Source organism: Tenebrio molitor, chromosome 1 (assembly GCF_963966145.1).
Source record: "Tenebrio molitor chromosome 1, icTenMoli1.1, whole genome shotgun sequence".
NCBI classification, from domain to species: Eukaryota; Metazoa; Arthropoda; class Insecta; order Coleoptera; family Tenebrionidae; genus Tenebrio; species Tenebrio molitor.
The window spans coordinates 23,323,454-23,338,909 of NC_091046.1; the positions used below are offsets into that span (position 1 = coordinate 23,323,454).

At 32.0% G+C, this 15,456-nt stretch overlaps 1 protein-coding gene and 1 long non-coding RNA gene across 2 annotated transcripts in view; both read left to right on the forward strand.

Annotated features, from left to right (window-relative positions):
- Positions 1-15,456, forward strand: part of LOC138123422 (uncharacterized) — a 273,107-nt gene that overhangs the window by 88,557 nt on the left and 169,094 nt on the right. The window lies entirely within an intron of this gene.
- Positions 1-15,456, forward strand: part of LOC138123046 (glutamate receptor 1-like) — a 100,700-nt gene that overhangs the window by 83,126 nt on the left and 2,118 nt on the right. The window lies entirely within an intron of this gene.

Sequence of the window (15,456 nt, forward strand, 5' to 3'; positions counted from 1 at the left end):
ATCTGAATAAATAAAAAATATGCATCTAATGTTCCACTCTCAACATGTGAAAATTAAATTGTGAGGAATGTTCACAAAATTAGTACTACCTAATGGCTACTTGATACGTAAAGAAACTAACTAAACATATACAATTTAAGAAGAATCATAGAAAACAATTATTTATGCTATAAATTGCAAAATATGAGTAAACGCTGTTCAAAAATCAAAAAACCATTGTAGTGCAAACATTTTTCATGATATTTCCTATTGAAGTTGACTCAAGTTGCAAAAAACCACTTTGCATTTGCAACAGCACTTTTATGGCATTAGTCATTTGAAATTACTTTTAAACTGTACTTATATGGAAAATATTCAACCCAAACTATGATTTTCTGATCCCTTTGTGCCTTTATTTGGTTCAAAAATATGAAAAAAATGATGTTGCAAATGACAAGTGGTTTTTTGCAACTTGAGTCAACTATACTTGTCACAGTGACAGCTAAGTTATTTGCACCACAATGGTTTTTTGATTTTTGAACAGCATTTTACTTACTTTTTTAATCAATGATTTTGTAACATATTGCACACAGCATTTTTCTCTATTTAGCGTTAATTTACTTTCTATTTGTTATCAAAAATGTGTAGACGTATAATATATAATCTGTTCCAAAATCAAAAATCCACCACCTGTTGAATTATGTTGGCAGAAAAAAAGAAATCCCTAGAATAAGTTTCATTTTTTGGGTTGGCCCAACCTCCCGGCTCCCGCCAAAATTTGACATTGAACTGTTGAGTTTATTTACGTACCTAACACAAAATAATTATTATGTTCAAAAAAGTGGCAGCTACCGTATCATAACTTTTGAGTGATATAATAAAATGAGAATAAAAAAACACGATGAATTACGACCTAAACAACTGTCAACAGTTTTCTTTCATAACCCCACTTTTTTCTGACACTTGCAAAAACACTAAAAACAAAAGTTGGCGACGTTGTCGGTTGTATTTTCGAGGTAGAATGCAGTGTTGGTGGATTTTTGATTTTGAAACAGATTATATAGATTTTCAATATTGATAACGCAATGACAGACTATTGTTATTACGTCACCTATAAAATTTACCCCAACCCCGAGTATTATTATGTGTTTATGGATGTTTAATTTAATCTGAACAGAAGAGCAATGAGAATTAACTACCGTGTGAACAACAATTACTGATTGAGTTGGCAATAAATTCTGGTGACTTTTGGTGACTTTTATGTCATGTTCCCACGAGAAAACCATTTTATTAATAAAAGAATACAAAAACCAAGACGTTTAAATATGAAATGTATGCCAGCTGTCAATAGTGTCAATAAAACAAACCGAAATAGGTACAATTCACAATCTTGAAAATTTCATGTAAAATTTTGTATTGCCAACTGAAACAGTTATTGTTGCTCACCCTGTAATATTAACAGTTAATAGCCAAATGACTAACTGCCAATTTTACAGAAAAAAATCACCACATTTTATTGCACAAATCTGGATTTTGACACTTTTATTTTTGCAAAATTATTGCACAATCACAGTCATTGTATACGCAAAATAGAAAAATATGTTTATACTTCCACTGAACTTAGAACTACCGTGCCTTCAATTCAGAATTAGAGTAGGCTTTGATTTTATTATGAAGTTGGTAACATGGAATTTTTAAAGGCACAGCAGTGACCTTGAACAGCAAAATACACGTGTTTAAACGTCTATTACCAACCGTTAATAGACAATAGTATATTATGATACAAGTTTATAAGGAAGCCTTTAAAGCACGCGCGACGAGTTTAAGAGCACGACGCGTAGCGGAGTGCTTTTAACGTCGCAAGTGTTTTAAAGGCCCTTATAAACGTGTATCATACGCTATTTTTTATTATACCTGTACTACAATCTGAAAATTATAACAAAAAAAGTAAATTGAAATACCTTTTGCGAAGTAATCTGTGTCATTAATCGTTGATATAGAAATGGTCAATTGTTGTTGTTTCGTTGCTATCATAAATTGTGTATAAATGTCTATTTATCATTGTTCAAAATGTAGGTGAATTTGTTGTTACCTAAGCAACCCTTAAAGCTTTAGTGTTTTAAAGGCCCTTTTTCGCACGCATTTTAGTGTCAAAAACAGGGATTATGATTCAGGTATAATAAAAAATATATAAATCACAGTCTACTCTAATTCCGAATTTATTTGAAGGCACGGTATAAGTTATAACAGTGGCGGCTCATACAGGAGGGGCACATGGGCAATGCCTCCCCAAAACATATTGTAAAATAAAGATAACAATAAATCTAAAAATTGTTATATAGTTTATTCAAATATTTAAATTGTAATAAGATCGATTCACCTTTGTAATGGGACAATGAGTGCATTTTGTATTTTGCGCGCCACTCAGCGTACAACGCTTCTTGGTACAAGTTCCACGAGAATATCATGGTTAAAAACTCCATATGACGCCCTATTCTGTGGGCAAGGACGACCATGCCCACGGCAAACAAGAACACAGAATTTACCGGACTGCATTGAACATTGAATTATTTTAAGCTCGATTGCATCCGAGTTTATGAATTTCAAATTTTAACGACAATAACAAGATTTCAACTGATTGCAAGTTGCAAGTTCGCAACACTTGTCATCCAATTCTTCCTCAAACGTGTGTTTAAGTGCTTTTATTTTCAGCTTTCAAGTAGGTTTTACAATAATTCTGCATTAATAGTAACATTAGGTTTCAGTCGTGCTATTGAAATTTACTAATATTATCATGAATTCTGTTCAACCAATTAAAAATTTTAAAACCGCAGTTGGACTCGAATTTGAAGAGCGGAAATTGCCTATGCATTGCCATGAAAATAAATTTTGCCAAACGATTGTAACTAGATCAGGCTCACTAATTGTCAAACAACCCTCGTATGTTATGTCAAAAGCAATCTAACCAAATCAAAATTTTGGATTTTTACAACTTCCTGATCACAGCGCGGAAGAAATAAGTGGGTTTATTCTAGGAGAATTAGAAAAACTTATTATTCACAAAACGCCAGACAAACTAATTACCCAAAGTTATGATGGAGCTGTTATCATGAGTGGTCAAAATAATGGAGTACAAGCCAAAATTACAACAGTCTACAAAAATGCAATTTTTACTCATTCGAATAACTGATTTTGTACATAAAACAGTATCCTAAATTTTGAAACTATAATTATGTCTCTTTATATAACTTTGTCTTATGGGGGAATCCAGACAAAATAATAAAAAAAGATTTACAATAAAGCCACTAGTGTATAATGTAGAAAAAAGCAATAACTTGTGATAATTTATATATTTGACATGATAAAAATACATAATTAGATGAGATATAAAAACACATTTTAAAAACATATTAAAGAACTAAATGTAACACTGTAATTTCAAATTGTAGCAAAATTGATGCAGTCGTCTTCCTGTTGTTGGTTGTGGAAGAATCTTCTTCACCTGCGAAATTTCAATATCGCAAATGTCCAAGATATTTGGAAACATGAAACAATTCTTTTTTTGCATGTTCTTAAGCAACTAACCGTTAAGGCTCCACGATTCCTCACGTAGCGCCTATACTAAATACGTGGAGTTATTGTTTTCGGAATTTTTCTACAAAATCAACTTTGAAACAATGCTTGACTTTTGGTTGGTTAGTAGGCACCTAAACGGAGGTCAATGATATACATATATTTTTTTTAAGTATAATAATTAATTTGTAATTAAATAAAAACGTGAAATCATTTTTTTCGGATTTTTTTGTAGTGGAATGTTTTTTAGCGGTAAGTAAACACTCATTTAATAGATAATTAAAACACGGAGGTCAATGACATTTTCTTTTTTCGTTTACTGTCGTAGTTTTTTTGATATTTACAAAAAATAAATCCGAAAATTGGCAACCAAACGTACTTAACACGACGCGCCCTTTGCCGCTCAGACATTACTAGTGAGAACGACTTATGCAGGTCCTTATAACGTACTGATACTTTTATGATTGAGGGCTCGGTCAGCCCATTGCTGTCGGCCGTTATTTATTACAGGGGGTCTTCAATGCATTTTTATTTAATGAAACCTAACAATCTAAAGTATAAATTTTATTTGTTCCCTACTTGTAAACATCAGCTTATCAAGTCACTGTATTCACCTTGAAAATGTCTCTTAACTGGCTAGCATGTAAAATGATACTAGCAAGCATGTAAAATTTTACTGGCTAGCCAGTAAAATTTTACACCCGTGCTCATATGAGTGATGTGCGTTTCCAAAGCAATACGTGTAAAGCTCATACGATTTTTTTTTCAAATACCGGAATTTTTATCAACAATACAAGCATGGTAACGGGTTTTACTGGCTTCAGAAGGTGACTGGCTCGCCTTCGGCTCTCCAGTCCTATCCTTCTGTCGCCAGTAAAAACCCTTTTTACCATGCTAGTAATGTTAAATACTATTAAACTAAAGAGGTGGACAAATATTTTAGTATTTTAAATGCTCAAACTCTTTACCAAAAGCCCCTAAATAGTAACCTAATCGGTCTCCAAAAAGGTCGAACAATAATATTTATAAAATTATTGAATATAAATATTCAAACTAGAGTTCTCTTTACAAAATTTTGTAAACATCACCCCAGATCTGCTATTGAAAGATTTAATTTACCACGCGAAAATGGTGGTAGCGGTTTTTCAAATCTAGAAATTCTACAACACAATCAAATTGCTTCACTAAAAAATTATTTTCTCAATAGAGCTCGTGATAACACATTTTTTAGTGCTTTGGTTTCAGCGGATAAAGGTTACACACCTTTAAATTTAAGTGATAATATAATTTCAGATATTGTTGAGCCTGACACTATAGCAAATATAAAACAAAAGTCTTTACATGGGAGATATTTTAAAGAACTAGAACAACCAGAAATTAATATTCAAGCTTCTCATGCATGGCTTAAAAAATCAAATATTCATCCTGTGACTGAGGGTTTTATATTTGCAATACAAGATCGTGTTATAAATACAAGAAATTATAAAAAACACATATGCGGTTTACAATCGATCATTGATAAATGTAGGATTTGCGGAACTGAAGGGGAAACCATTGAACACATCATTTCTTCTTGCACCGTTTTGGCTCAAAGCGAATATAAAAAACGTCATGATATATTCGCAAAAATTATACACATGAATTTAGCAGTTAAATTCAACTTATTAAGGGATACACAACTACTAGTTATTTATTATACAAGACGATAAAATTTTATTTTATCTTCGAGAGCGGTTTAAGCCTCGAGGCGTAAGCCGAGAGGCTAATACGCTCGAGAAGATAATGGTGAATTTTATCGTCGTGTACAATACAAAATTTTATTCCATCCTCCATTATTTCGATTGAATTACTGAATTATTTTGATTATGACAATTATAAACGTCAAAAAAATTCAACAATCAAAAAAACGTCAAAAACAGAAAAACAACAATGGATGTTAAACATTAATTATTTTATTTTTCTAGACGATAAAACTTCATTTTACCATGAAGAAAACAGTAGATAAAATACCATTTTATCGTTTAGGATGGAATAAATTATATTTATAAACCAGAGAGTTGTTTGGAAAATGACAATTACAAATTATATTTTGATCGTACAGTTTTAACTGACATTCGTATTCAACATAACAGACCAGACATTATAATTTTAAATAAACAACAAAAGCAAGCATATCTTTTAGATATAGCTGTTCCAAATTCACACAATATAACACAGACATATAATACAAAAATTAATAAATATTTAGAACTCTCCGTTGCTATGAGAAATCTTTGGTGTTTAGAAAAAATTTCGATTTTACCATTTATAATTTCAGCAACAGGAATAGTACCGCAATCTCTTTTTAAAAATTTAAAAATTTTGGACTTAGAGAAAACATTAGTGGTTGAAATCCAAAAAGGTATATTATTATACTCATGTCATATCGTGAGGAAATTCCTTAACATTGACACAGAACATAATACACAACAAAGTCAAAATGCGGAGGCGAGACGCCGGTAATTATGTTGATAAGCACTGCAAAATTGCCGTGCCGCCGGGTGGAGGTGGGTTACACTGTTTTTCTTTTGGTTTTCCTCTTTTGTCAATTGTACCTAGTTGGTTGCAAAAAAAAAAACGGAAACTGTCAGAATAAAATTGGCACATTTTTATAGTGTGAAACCTTGCGAGAGAGAGGTTAAAATTATGATCAAAATTCAATGACACTTTTAGAAATTATTTGATAGGTATTGTCAAGTAAACAAATAATTGACCAATGGACAAAACCAAATTTACATTATGAAAATTTTCATTTCCCGTTTTTTTTTGCAACCAACTGTATTTCACTATTTCTCAAAACTATTTCCTATCTCTATTAAAGGTCAGTGACGTAAATATGAAATAGTTTTGAGAAATAGTGAAATACATTTGACAAAACAGGAAAACCAAAAGAAAAACACTGTAATATTATAATAAATTAAAATGGTCCAATAATATGAACGCCCAAAATTCATTCGGTTTTGTTACTTTCACTTAGAGATAGATAGGAATGTAGGTACATACCTACTGTTATTTTTTTTTTTTTAATTTTAAAATGGTATATACCTATACCTACCTCTTTTCACCGTTATTACCGTACCGTACAGTTACTTGGGGACCTAGAAGGACCGGTAACATTTTTATTTTTCGTATTCGTTTAGTTAAAGTCTTAAAAAACATTAATTTATTGTACATTTTGAGGTTATCTTTGACAGATGTGAAGTTAGGTATGTAACCGGGAAAGTTTATACAGGGATTTAGGTAAATGTCTTGCCAAACTTTAATCGCGAGCTACTGGCTTCATGTAGAACTCGGAAAAATATTTAAAAAATTCTATGTCAAAAAGTAAATTGACATTTAATTTTTGAGGTAAATTTTTTTAACTGCTTTTAGTCTTCTACGTTGTCCCACAACCTCGTAGGTAAAATTTTTAATGTAAAAAAATAATTGACCTTAAACAAAAACAAACAAACATCTAAGGTTAACAATAAAATGTAACGCAAATGTTAAAATTGCCCCCCGCCAACTATTTAACACTCACACAGGAGTTTAAACATTGTACACCGCGCTCAATAATGTTAGGGCTAATTTGTTCCATTTCAGCACGAATTCTGTGTCGTAAATCTTCTAAATTGATTGGTCTATTGAAGTAAATCCTCGATTTTAAATAACCACATAGAAAAAAAAAATAGATACATTGAAAATTAAATTAATGTTTTGAAGTAAAATTTGTCATTTTCTCAAAAAAATTGTTATGTAAGTTACCAAATTTTTTAATTCATAGTTTAGGTAGTACGCAGGTGTATCAGAAAGAGAAGAAAAAAGTGGGGATTGTCATTTAAAAAAATTGGTGATGACGTCATAGCTCAAAAATGGATGACGTCATGAGCAAGTGAAGTAACTTAAAATAAGTATTACGAGAAATAAAAATTGACCTGTTTCAGCGTTTTTGACAAACGTCATTAGTTTTGAAATTATTGAATTTATTCCATAAGTAATTTCCACACTGTATACCACTTTCCCGGTTATGTATCTCAGGAAAATTGCCAAATTTTTATTCAAATTACCATATTTTTATAAATAAAAGTTCAATATTTTTGGAGTTAAAATTCTAGTCTTGGTATGTATTTTTAAAAAACTTTAGATAAATGCATTAGCATTAGATTCATATCCTGAAAATGTTATTTTGCAAAGTAATAACTTTGTCAGCAATGCACTCAAAAAAAATTTCGGATAGAATCTATGCATCGGGATATTATAAGTGATAACATGTGACAAACCAAAACGATTTCTTAATAAATCTAGGTAAATTTCGGGCTGGCAACGGGAAAAACACTGTTAATAAGGTAACACGGAATGTATCGACCATAACATTTCTTGGTAGGTAACAAGCCGCGGTTACGCCTTGACTTGCTCATGCCTACCTCGAATGTTATCAAGTCTTTACATTCCTTGTTAATTAAAAATAGCTATTAAGTATTTGAATAAAATATTAGTATGTCTGTTGTCGGTTGCTAAGGCTTTCATCACACAAAGTGTTAATATTACAAGCGTCGTGTTAAAAGTTTGTAAAATGAATTTGAACAAAAGTGAAAGAGAAATGGAAGTCGCTGAGGCTTCAAACGCTGCATGTTCTTTCCTCTGCTTCCTCCTGCCGAAGAAATTGAAGGAACGTTACCGGATGGCATATAAGTGTTTTGTTTGGTTTCATTTTGGTCAATTACTTCTCCTTCCCATTTCTAATTTAGTTTTACTACCAGCCCTATTATGAGGGAATTAAATATCCCAACAATAGACAACTATCAGTACTATCACCATAAATCCTAGGACTGTAAAAGAAGATTTGTTGTCGCGAACGGGTGCCGCCGGGAACGTATTCTCTTGATGTATGCAGGGCCGTGCCGTGCTATGAAGCAGAGAGGCGGCCGCATCAGGCGGCACCGTAAGGGGGCGGCATAAGCAATGAAATCAAAATACAATTTGAACCATTCAATAATTAGAAATCTTTAGGAAACACTTTTCTAGATATGTTGGTCTATGTTATTCGATATTGATGTATGCGAATTATGATTTATCACACACCTCTGCATAAATGATTTCGGTTTCTGGTGCAGGTGCATCGTTGGGGATTTTTGATTTGACAACGCGAAGTTATTATTTTTGTTTGTTATATACCGAGCAGCCGCTCCTAAAAGTTGAGGCGGCAATTATCACAAAAAAACAATTGCATGCGTTACGTTACATTTGGAAAAGTTAGGTTTTGAACTAAAGTGGCTTAGAGGACAAAGCTTTGACAACGGGGCTGATATGAAGGAAGGAAGAAAGGGTGTATAAAATAAAATATGTACTTGAAAAATATCCAAAGGTGTTTTATGTGCCCTGGGCATGTCATCCTTTAAACATAGTCTTTTTCTACAAAAACAACTTTTTTTCTATTGTACAAAAACTTTACACTTTTATTTAACGAGTTCGTGTGTAAATTGGGCTTTTTTGGCATGAGTGAGCCAGTTTAAAATGCGAGTGAAGCGAGCGTTTTAAAAGCCCACGAATGCCAAAAAAAGCCCAATTTACACACGAACGAGTTGAATACAACGTTTGTTTGTTCGACGAGCCCCTCAAAGGCTCCAAATCTTTAAAATTAGCTTGAAGCTTCGTTTTGACAAGTTGTGACATTTATCGAAATCCGTTCACACAGGAGAAAATTCTCAAATTCTGACAGTGTCGAACAAAAAATAGTATTCTTACATTATGTATATTTTTTTAAATCACAATCAATCGAAGGGCACGGCAATTTTGCCGGAGTACATACACTATTACTCTCAAGTAATAGTGCAGTGCTAATCAACATAATTACCGGCGTCTCGCCTCCACATTTTGACTTTGTTGTGTTTTAATATCTTCTGTGTCAATGTTGAGGAACTTCCTCATGATATGACATGAGTATAATAATATACCTTTTTGAATTTCAACTACCGATGTATTACCTAAATCCAGAATTTTTAAATTTTTAAAAAGAGATTGCGGTACTATTCCCGTGGCTGAAATTAAAAGTGGTAAAATCGAATTTTTTTCTAAACACCAAAGATTTCTCATAGCAACGGAGAGCTTTAAATATTTATTAACTTTTGTGTTATATGTCTGTGTTATATTATGTGAATTTGGAACAGCTATATCTAAAAGATATGCTTGCTTTTGTTGTTTATTTTAAATAATAATTATCTCATTTATTTATTATTATTATTATTTAATAAAAATTGCAGAGCACAAATGCGTACCGGTTACAGGCCTTACGTTTGAAAAAAAAGTTTGGGGTGGTTGCGAACTTCCGGGAGCAGATATGTAAAAACCATATGCGTCAAAATGTGGGCAAGGAAAAATAAAAATCGACCTGTTTCGGGATTTTTTACAAAAATTGCCAATTTCCAAGTTATGAATTTTATTCCAATTAAAGTTTCCACCCTGTATATTGAGTGTGAAACGAAACGTAACACGAGTTGTATTTTCCAAATATCATAGCACCGAGTTAAAATTCATAAGAAATATATTCGGCACATGTGCACATGTCCATGTCAAGAGTTGTATTTTACTGAGAATTTAACAAACCAGAAACACAGACATTACAAAACAGTATTTATTAACATTAACATTTAAGTATATTTATAACATTACGTATTAGCAGTACCATCTATTTGTTTGCATTTTTAGTGCAACTTTTATAATGATAATTTAATTCATGTATAAAAAATCCCATAAGCCGCAATGCATTCGTCACTTTGACATCGGATAAAGTTAGCCCTAAATTTGCATCTGGATAAAATGTGTTTAAACTTCCATGGCAAACTTTTCCGAACCTGATTATTGTTTGTTGTTATGATAATGAATCAACAATCTTAAACATTGACACAGGATGTAATAAATTGAAGTGCAAAATGGCCAATTCCATTTTTCATAATTACCTACCTATTATTTTTTATTATTCATTAAATTATCTAATCGAATTACGCTCGAGGTTTTTCGTCCAGGATAAAATTTCATTTTTTAAACTCTGATTTGATTTCTTTTTGGTAAAATCACTCCACAAACCACCAGATAAAAAATCTCGTTCTTCGGACTCGTTTTTTTTACCGTCGGTGGTTTGTGTCGTCAATTTACCAAGCAACCAAATTATTGTAAAAAAATCAATTTTATCTGAACAAAAAAGACCTCTCGTGTAATTACTTACGACAAATTTAAATTGTCAAAGACGAGTTTGTTGATTTGGTCGCCATGGAACGTTAGGTGCAGAATAATCGCCTATTTATTTTGTACAGAATAATCAAAAAAGCTCGCTAGTAATTGGCTGACACGTGTGTTGAATTCTCATTATAATGTGGTATGATTGAAGTATTCAACAATGTAAAGTAGACTTATTCAGTGTTGGCCTGTTAGAAGGAATAGGTACCCTGCAAAATGCCCCAATGTACTAAACCTGGAAAGGTCTTTGGTAGCGCATATTACAGATGTATTTACCTAATTAAGAGATTTGTTCAGTTTGTAAATGTAAATAAACTAAAATCAACTGGAAGGCTACCAGAAACTCAGTAAGCTGTTACGAATTAAAGGAAAGCCTTTAGAACACAACCCACAAACATCTTTCTGTATTAGGATATTTTAAAGACCTAGTGTGTAAATGTTTAAAGACATCAGAAGGAAATTATACGCTACTGTCGGAATATTGATCATTTACTAAATTTTTAATGTGGCAAAATGTTTTGAAAATAAGCGAAAAAAGTAACTAAGTGTCTGGAACATAGCAGTGAACATATTTTCTTTGAAAACAATTATGTATTTGCTTAGATACATACTTAGATTTTTTTTTATAATTCCTTTCAATAAAATTTTAATTCATTGATGGAGTAATTTGAATTTAATTATTATTTGTTACATTTTTTTACTTTAAATTACATTATCTTAAAGCCTCGTTTTCAGACAGGTTATCAATGTACCTTTGCGATGGTATATTAGGTATTGTAAAGTGGAAATTTTCACAGCCAACTACGAAAAACCACATTAAATTATAAATAAACTAGGCAAAAATGAATAGGGAATTCCACAATTTTTCTTGGAAAGCAAAATAATTGTCCCAGTCCTGAGACGTATTCTTAAACACTAGATAAATTTGAAATGTTACATGTACTTGAAACATTACATTTAATGTGTATATACATTTTTTTCTAACACATTTCATTACAAATTTTAAACTGTAGTTACAAAAAATTCAAAAAAGGAAAAATTCCCTATTCATTTTTGCCTAAAAAGTTAATAATTTATTCAGATGAAAGTGAAATAACGTAGTTTAAAGACAATACAATAACAATTAACCAACTAATTAAATTAACAATCAAAAATTTATAGTCAGTTTATAAGAAAAATAAAATTATCAGTTATTATAATACAACGAGTAGTCAAAGATTGTCGAATATTTTTGTGGTGAGTGTGCAGCACGAATGGTGTTCGCAAGTGTAATGACCATGAGTGATACCACCATAAAAATATTCTACTATCTTTGACTACGAATTGTAGGTATTCAACAGACTGTATCATTCATTACCTTATAAACTTAGTTTTTCGATTGCTCCCGCAAGATGACACTTTTTTACAGAGACCTTTTTTATGCATGGCAACGCCGCTATCTAAATTGAAATAAATAAATGTCAAGAATTGTCAAACGTAAAGCATTCAAATTTAAATTTAATTGAAAATGTTCAAATTGACCACCATTATGCTCAATGCATAACTGAACACTTCGAGCAACATCTCGACAAATTTCAGTGCACAAATCGGGGGTAAAAATTGTTCGGAAAACCTCCTTAACATATTCTTTTGAAAAATTTAAAAATTGAATGTTGCAAGATTGAACAAATTTGGTCATGACCAACTTCATTAAACTATGTTATGGCCATTCCAATTCCATTAAAATGGGCTTCGTATGAAGTATGTCATGGATAGTGATGAAGTGGTGCCATCTGTTTGTTAGACATCAAGGTAAAATTGCCGTCAAATTTGAAATTTTGTCAATCAAAAAACTCTGAAAATGCTCATTAAATGCATTATTTGTGGCAATTCTGAAAAACCTTTATTTCAATTTCCCAGCGACAGTGGAGTTAGAGCTAAATCGTTTGAGGTTCTTCGGGAAATTTGTGGTACTAGAAAAGAAATTCGTTAACATAGTTTAATGAAGTTGGTCATGTGATGGAGATGAATTGGCGATATCTAGTGAAATTTAGAATAACCACACATTTAAAAAGTTAAATATCAGGTTATGTTATATGCCATTTCATTGTCAAGAACTGTCAGTTTATACTTTTATGACACTATGGCAGGAACATGAAAAATTAGTTAGCGTCTTAGAACCTCGAATTCTGTAATTCTTGCATCGTTTTACTCCGAAATGATCAAGTTCCACGACGAAAACGTATAAACTGACAGTTTTTGACAATGAAATAGCATATAACATAACCTGATATTTAACTTTTTAAATGTGTGGTTATTCTAAATTTCACTAGATATCGCCACTTCATCTCCATCATCGACTTGTCATTTGGTTTACTTTTTTTCGACATTTGGGATGGCCATAACATAGTTTAATGAAGTTGGTCATGATTTGGTTTTTCGAAAGTGCCATCTTGTGACATTTTGTGTAAAAGTTGCTACCACATTTCTGGGCGCTCTGTATAATCGTGTCAAAAATAAATTACTCCCTAGAATTCGAACTTTTAGGGAAATAACGTTTTCCATGTTGTGTGTAACTAGAATTTTCAAAAGTAATTTTGAATATCTAAGGTTGGTTACTATCAATTGAAAGATTAAGTCTAACTAAATATGCGGCCAGAAATCAAAATTGATTGGGAAACGAAAAAACATCATCACTTAGCGAGAAATAGAGCCATATGCAACTGTTACAGGGAATTCGCTGCCTTTCGGTTACGATATTTTTTGTTTGTCATCAGAAACCACATAGCCTCCAACCTAACCAAATTCATAGCAACATATCCCTAAGTCCTAGGGAGTAATTTATTTTTGACACGATGATACGAACCTTTGTACAGGGTTATTCTAAATGATTGTAGTCGAAGTAGACGTGAAAACTCAATGTAAAATTTATGGTTGCCGCTCCACATAAAAAAAAACATCAAAATTATGTGAATAAGTGAGTACACACGGGAGTTAAATTGGGTGCAAAACAACTTAATATTTCTGGATTCAATCGTTAATTTAACAAAAATAAATAAAAATCTCATCACCGCACTTTTCACCTAAAAAATGACAGTGACAGCGACAAAAGTGACAGTTCACATGAAAGCGGCAAAAATGTAATAACATGGGCATGGCCTACTTCGACTACAATCATTTAGAATAACCCTGTATATTCGAATATACAAATCTTTGTATTTTCGCTCGCCGCCTTAACCTACAAATTTTTTTGCGCTAGCCGTCAAATCAAATCGCTCTGCTACTGAATGCGCCCAATCGGTGTCGGGGATCTGTTTATTTATTTTTTGAATTTATTATTCATGATACACACCGTTCACACACAGGAGTTAAATTGGGTGCAAAACAACTCAATATTTTTAGAATTGGTTGCAAAACAACGCAACATTTTTGAATTCAATCGTTAATTAAATAAAATAAATAAAATTCTCATCACCGCATTTTTCACCTAAAAAATGACAGTGACAGCGACAAAAATTGACAGTTCACTTGAAAGCGGCAAAAATGTAATAACGTGGACATGGCCTACTTCGACTACAATCATTTAGAATAACCATGTATATAACTATTTCACAAGCCAGTTCGTAAATCTGCAAAGAAACGTACCGGAAAATACATGGAAGTCACGCGAGTCGATATGGCGTCAGTTTTTTCCGTTTTTGGAAGAAAAAGGCTAAAATATTGACTGCAACCACTAATGGAATACCCAGTTATACTGGGTGCCCCAAAATTCGCGGAACAAATCAATGAGGCTTTGTCAATTCATGTTAGAAAATTATTAAAAAAATTCTATACCTTTAGATTTGAAAATATGGGGGTTCAAAGGGTACACCTTTGATCTCATTTATGTATTTTAAATATTAAATTTAATTTTGACTATTTATCTTTAACTAGCCAGTGGCATAATAATTATGAACAATTGTGATCAGGTTTGCAATTATTTTCTTTATTATTTCCAACATTTCCAAGTAGTAATTTAATGTTCGATTTACCTCAAATAGCGTATGGCAATATGGCTTTGATTTTTCCTTCTCATTTCCATGGATACAACAAAAAAGAAATATTTGCAGACTATTGGGATGTTATTAAATGTTGCCATATTTAGTGTAACGAATAGGTCCATATCTTCTACAAAAAAGAAGATTGATTTTTTTAAATATTTTTACCTGATTTTTTAATTACTACTTAAGAACGTACTTCTAAGTTGTTCCGCGAATTTTGGGGCACCCAGTATTATTCGCAAGCACAACTGAATGAGTGCAACCAGTTTTTTAAAATAGTCTACATAATTTGGACTGCGAGTTGTATTCGGAGGACTATTCAGTGAACCAACTTTGGCAATTTCGCAGCAAATCGGAAGAAGAAATTAACACAGAAATCAAAGAAAATGTTTCCAACAACACAAAAAATACACGTGAGTCCATTTGGAAGGAATTCTCAAGGCTGCATTCATTTGTTAAAAATTATCGCTGGGATCACTAGTGGTATTACCGATACAATTTCCACGAGTGAGAATATTCGCTCCAATTTTCTGTAACCATGGTAACAAATGTGTAAAACTGTGTTTAAGTGATAATATAATTTCAGATATTGTTAAGCCAAATATACCTGACACTATAGCAAATATAAAACAAA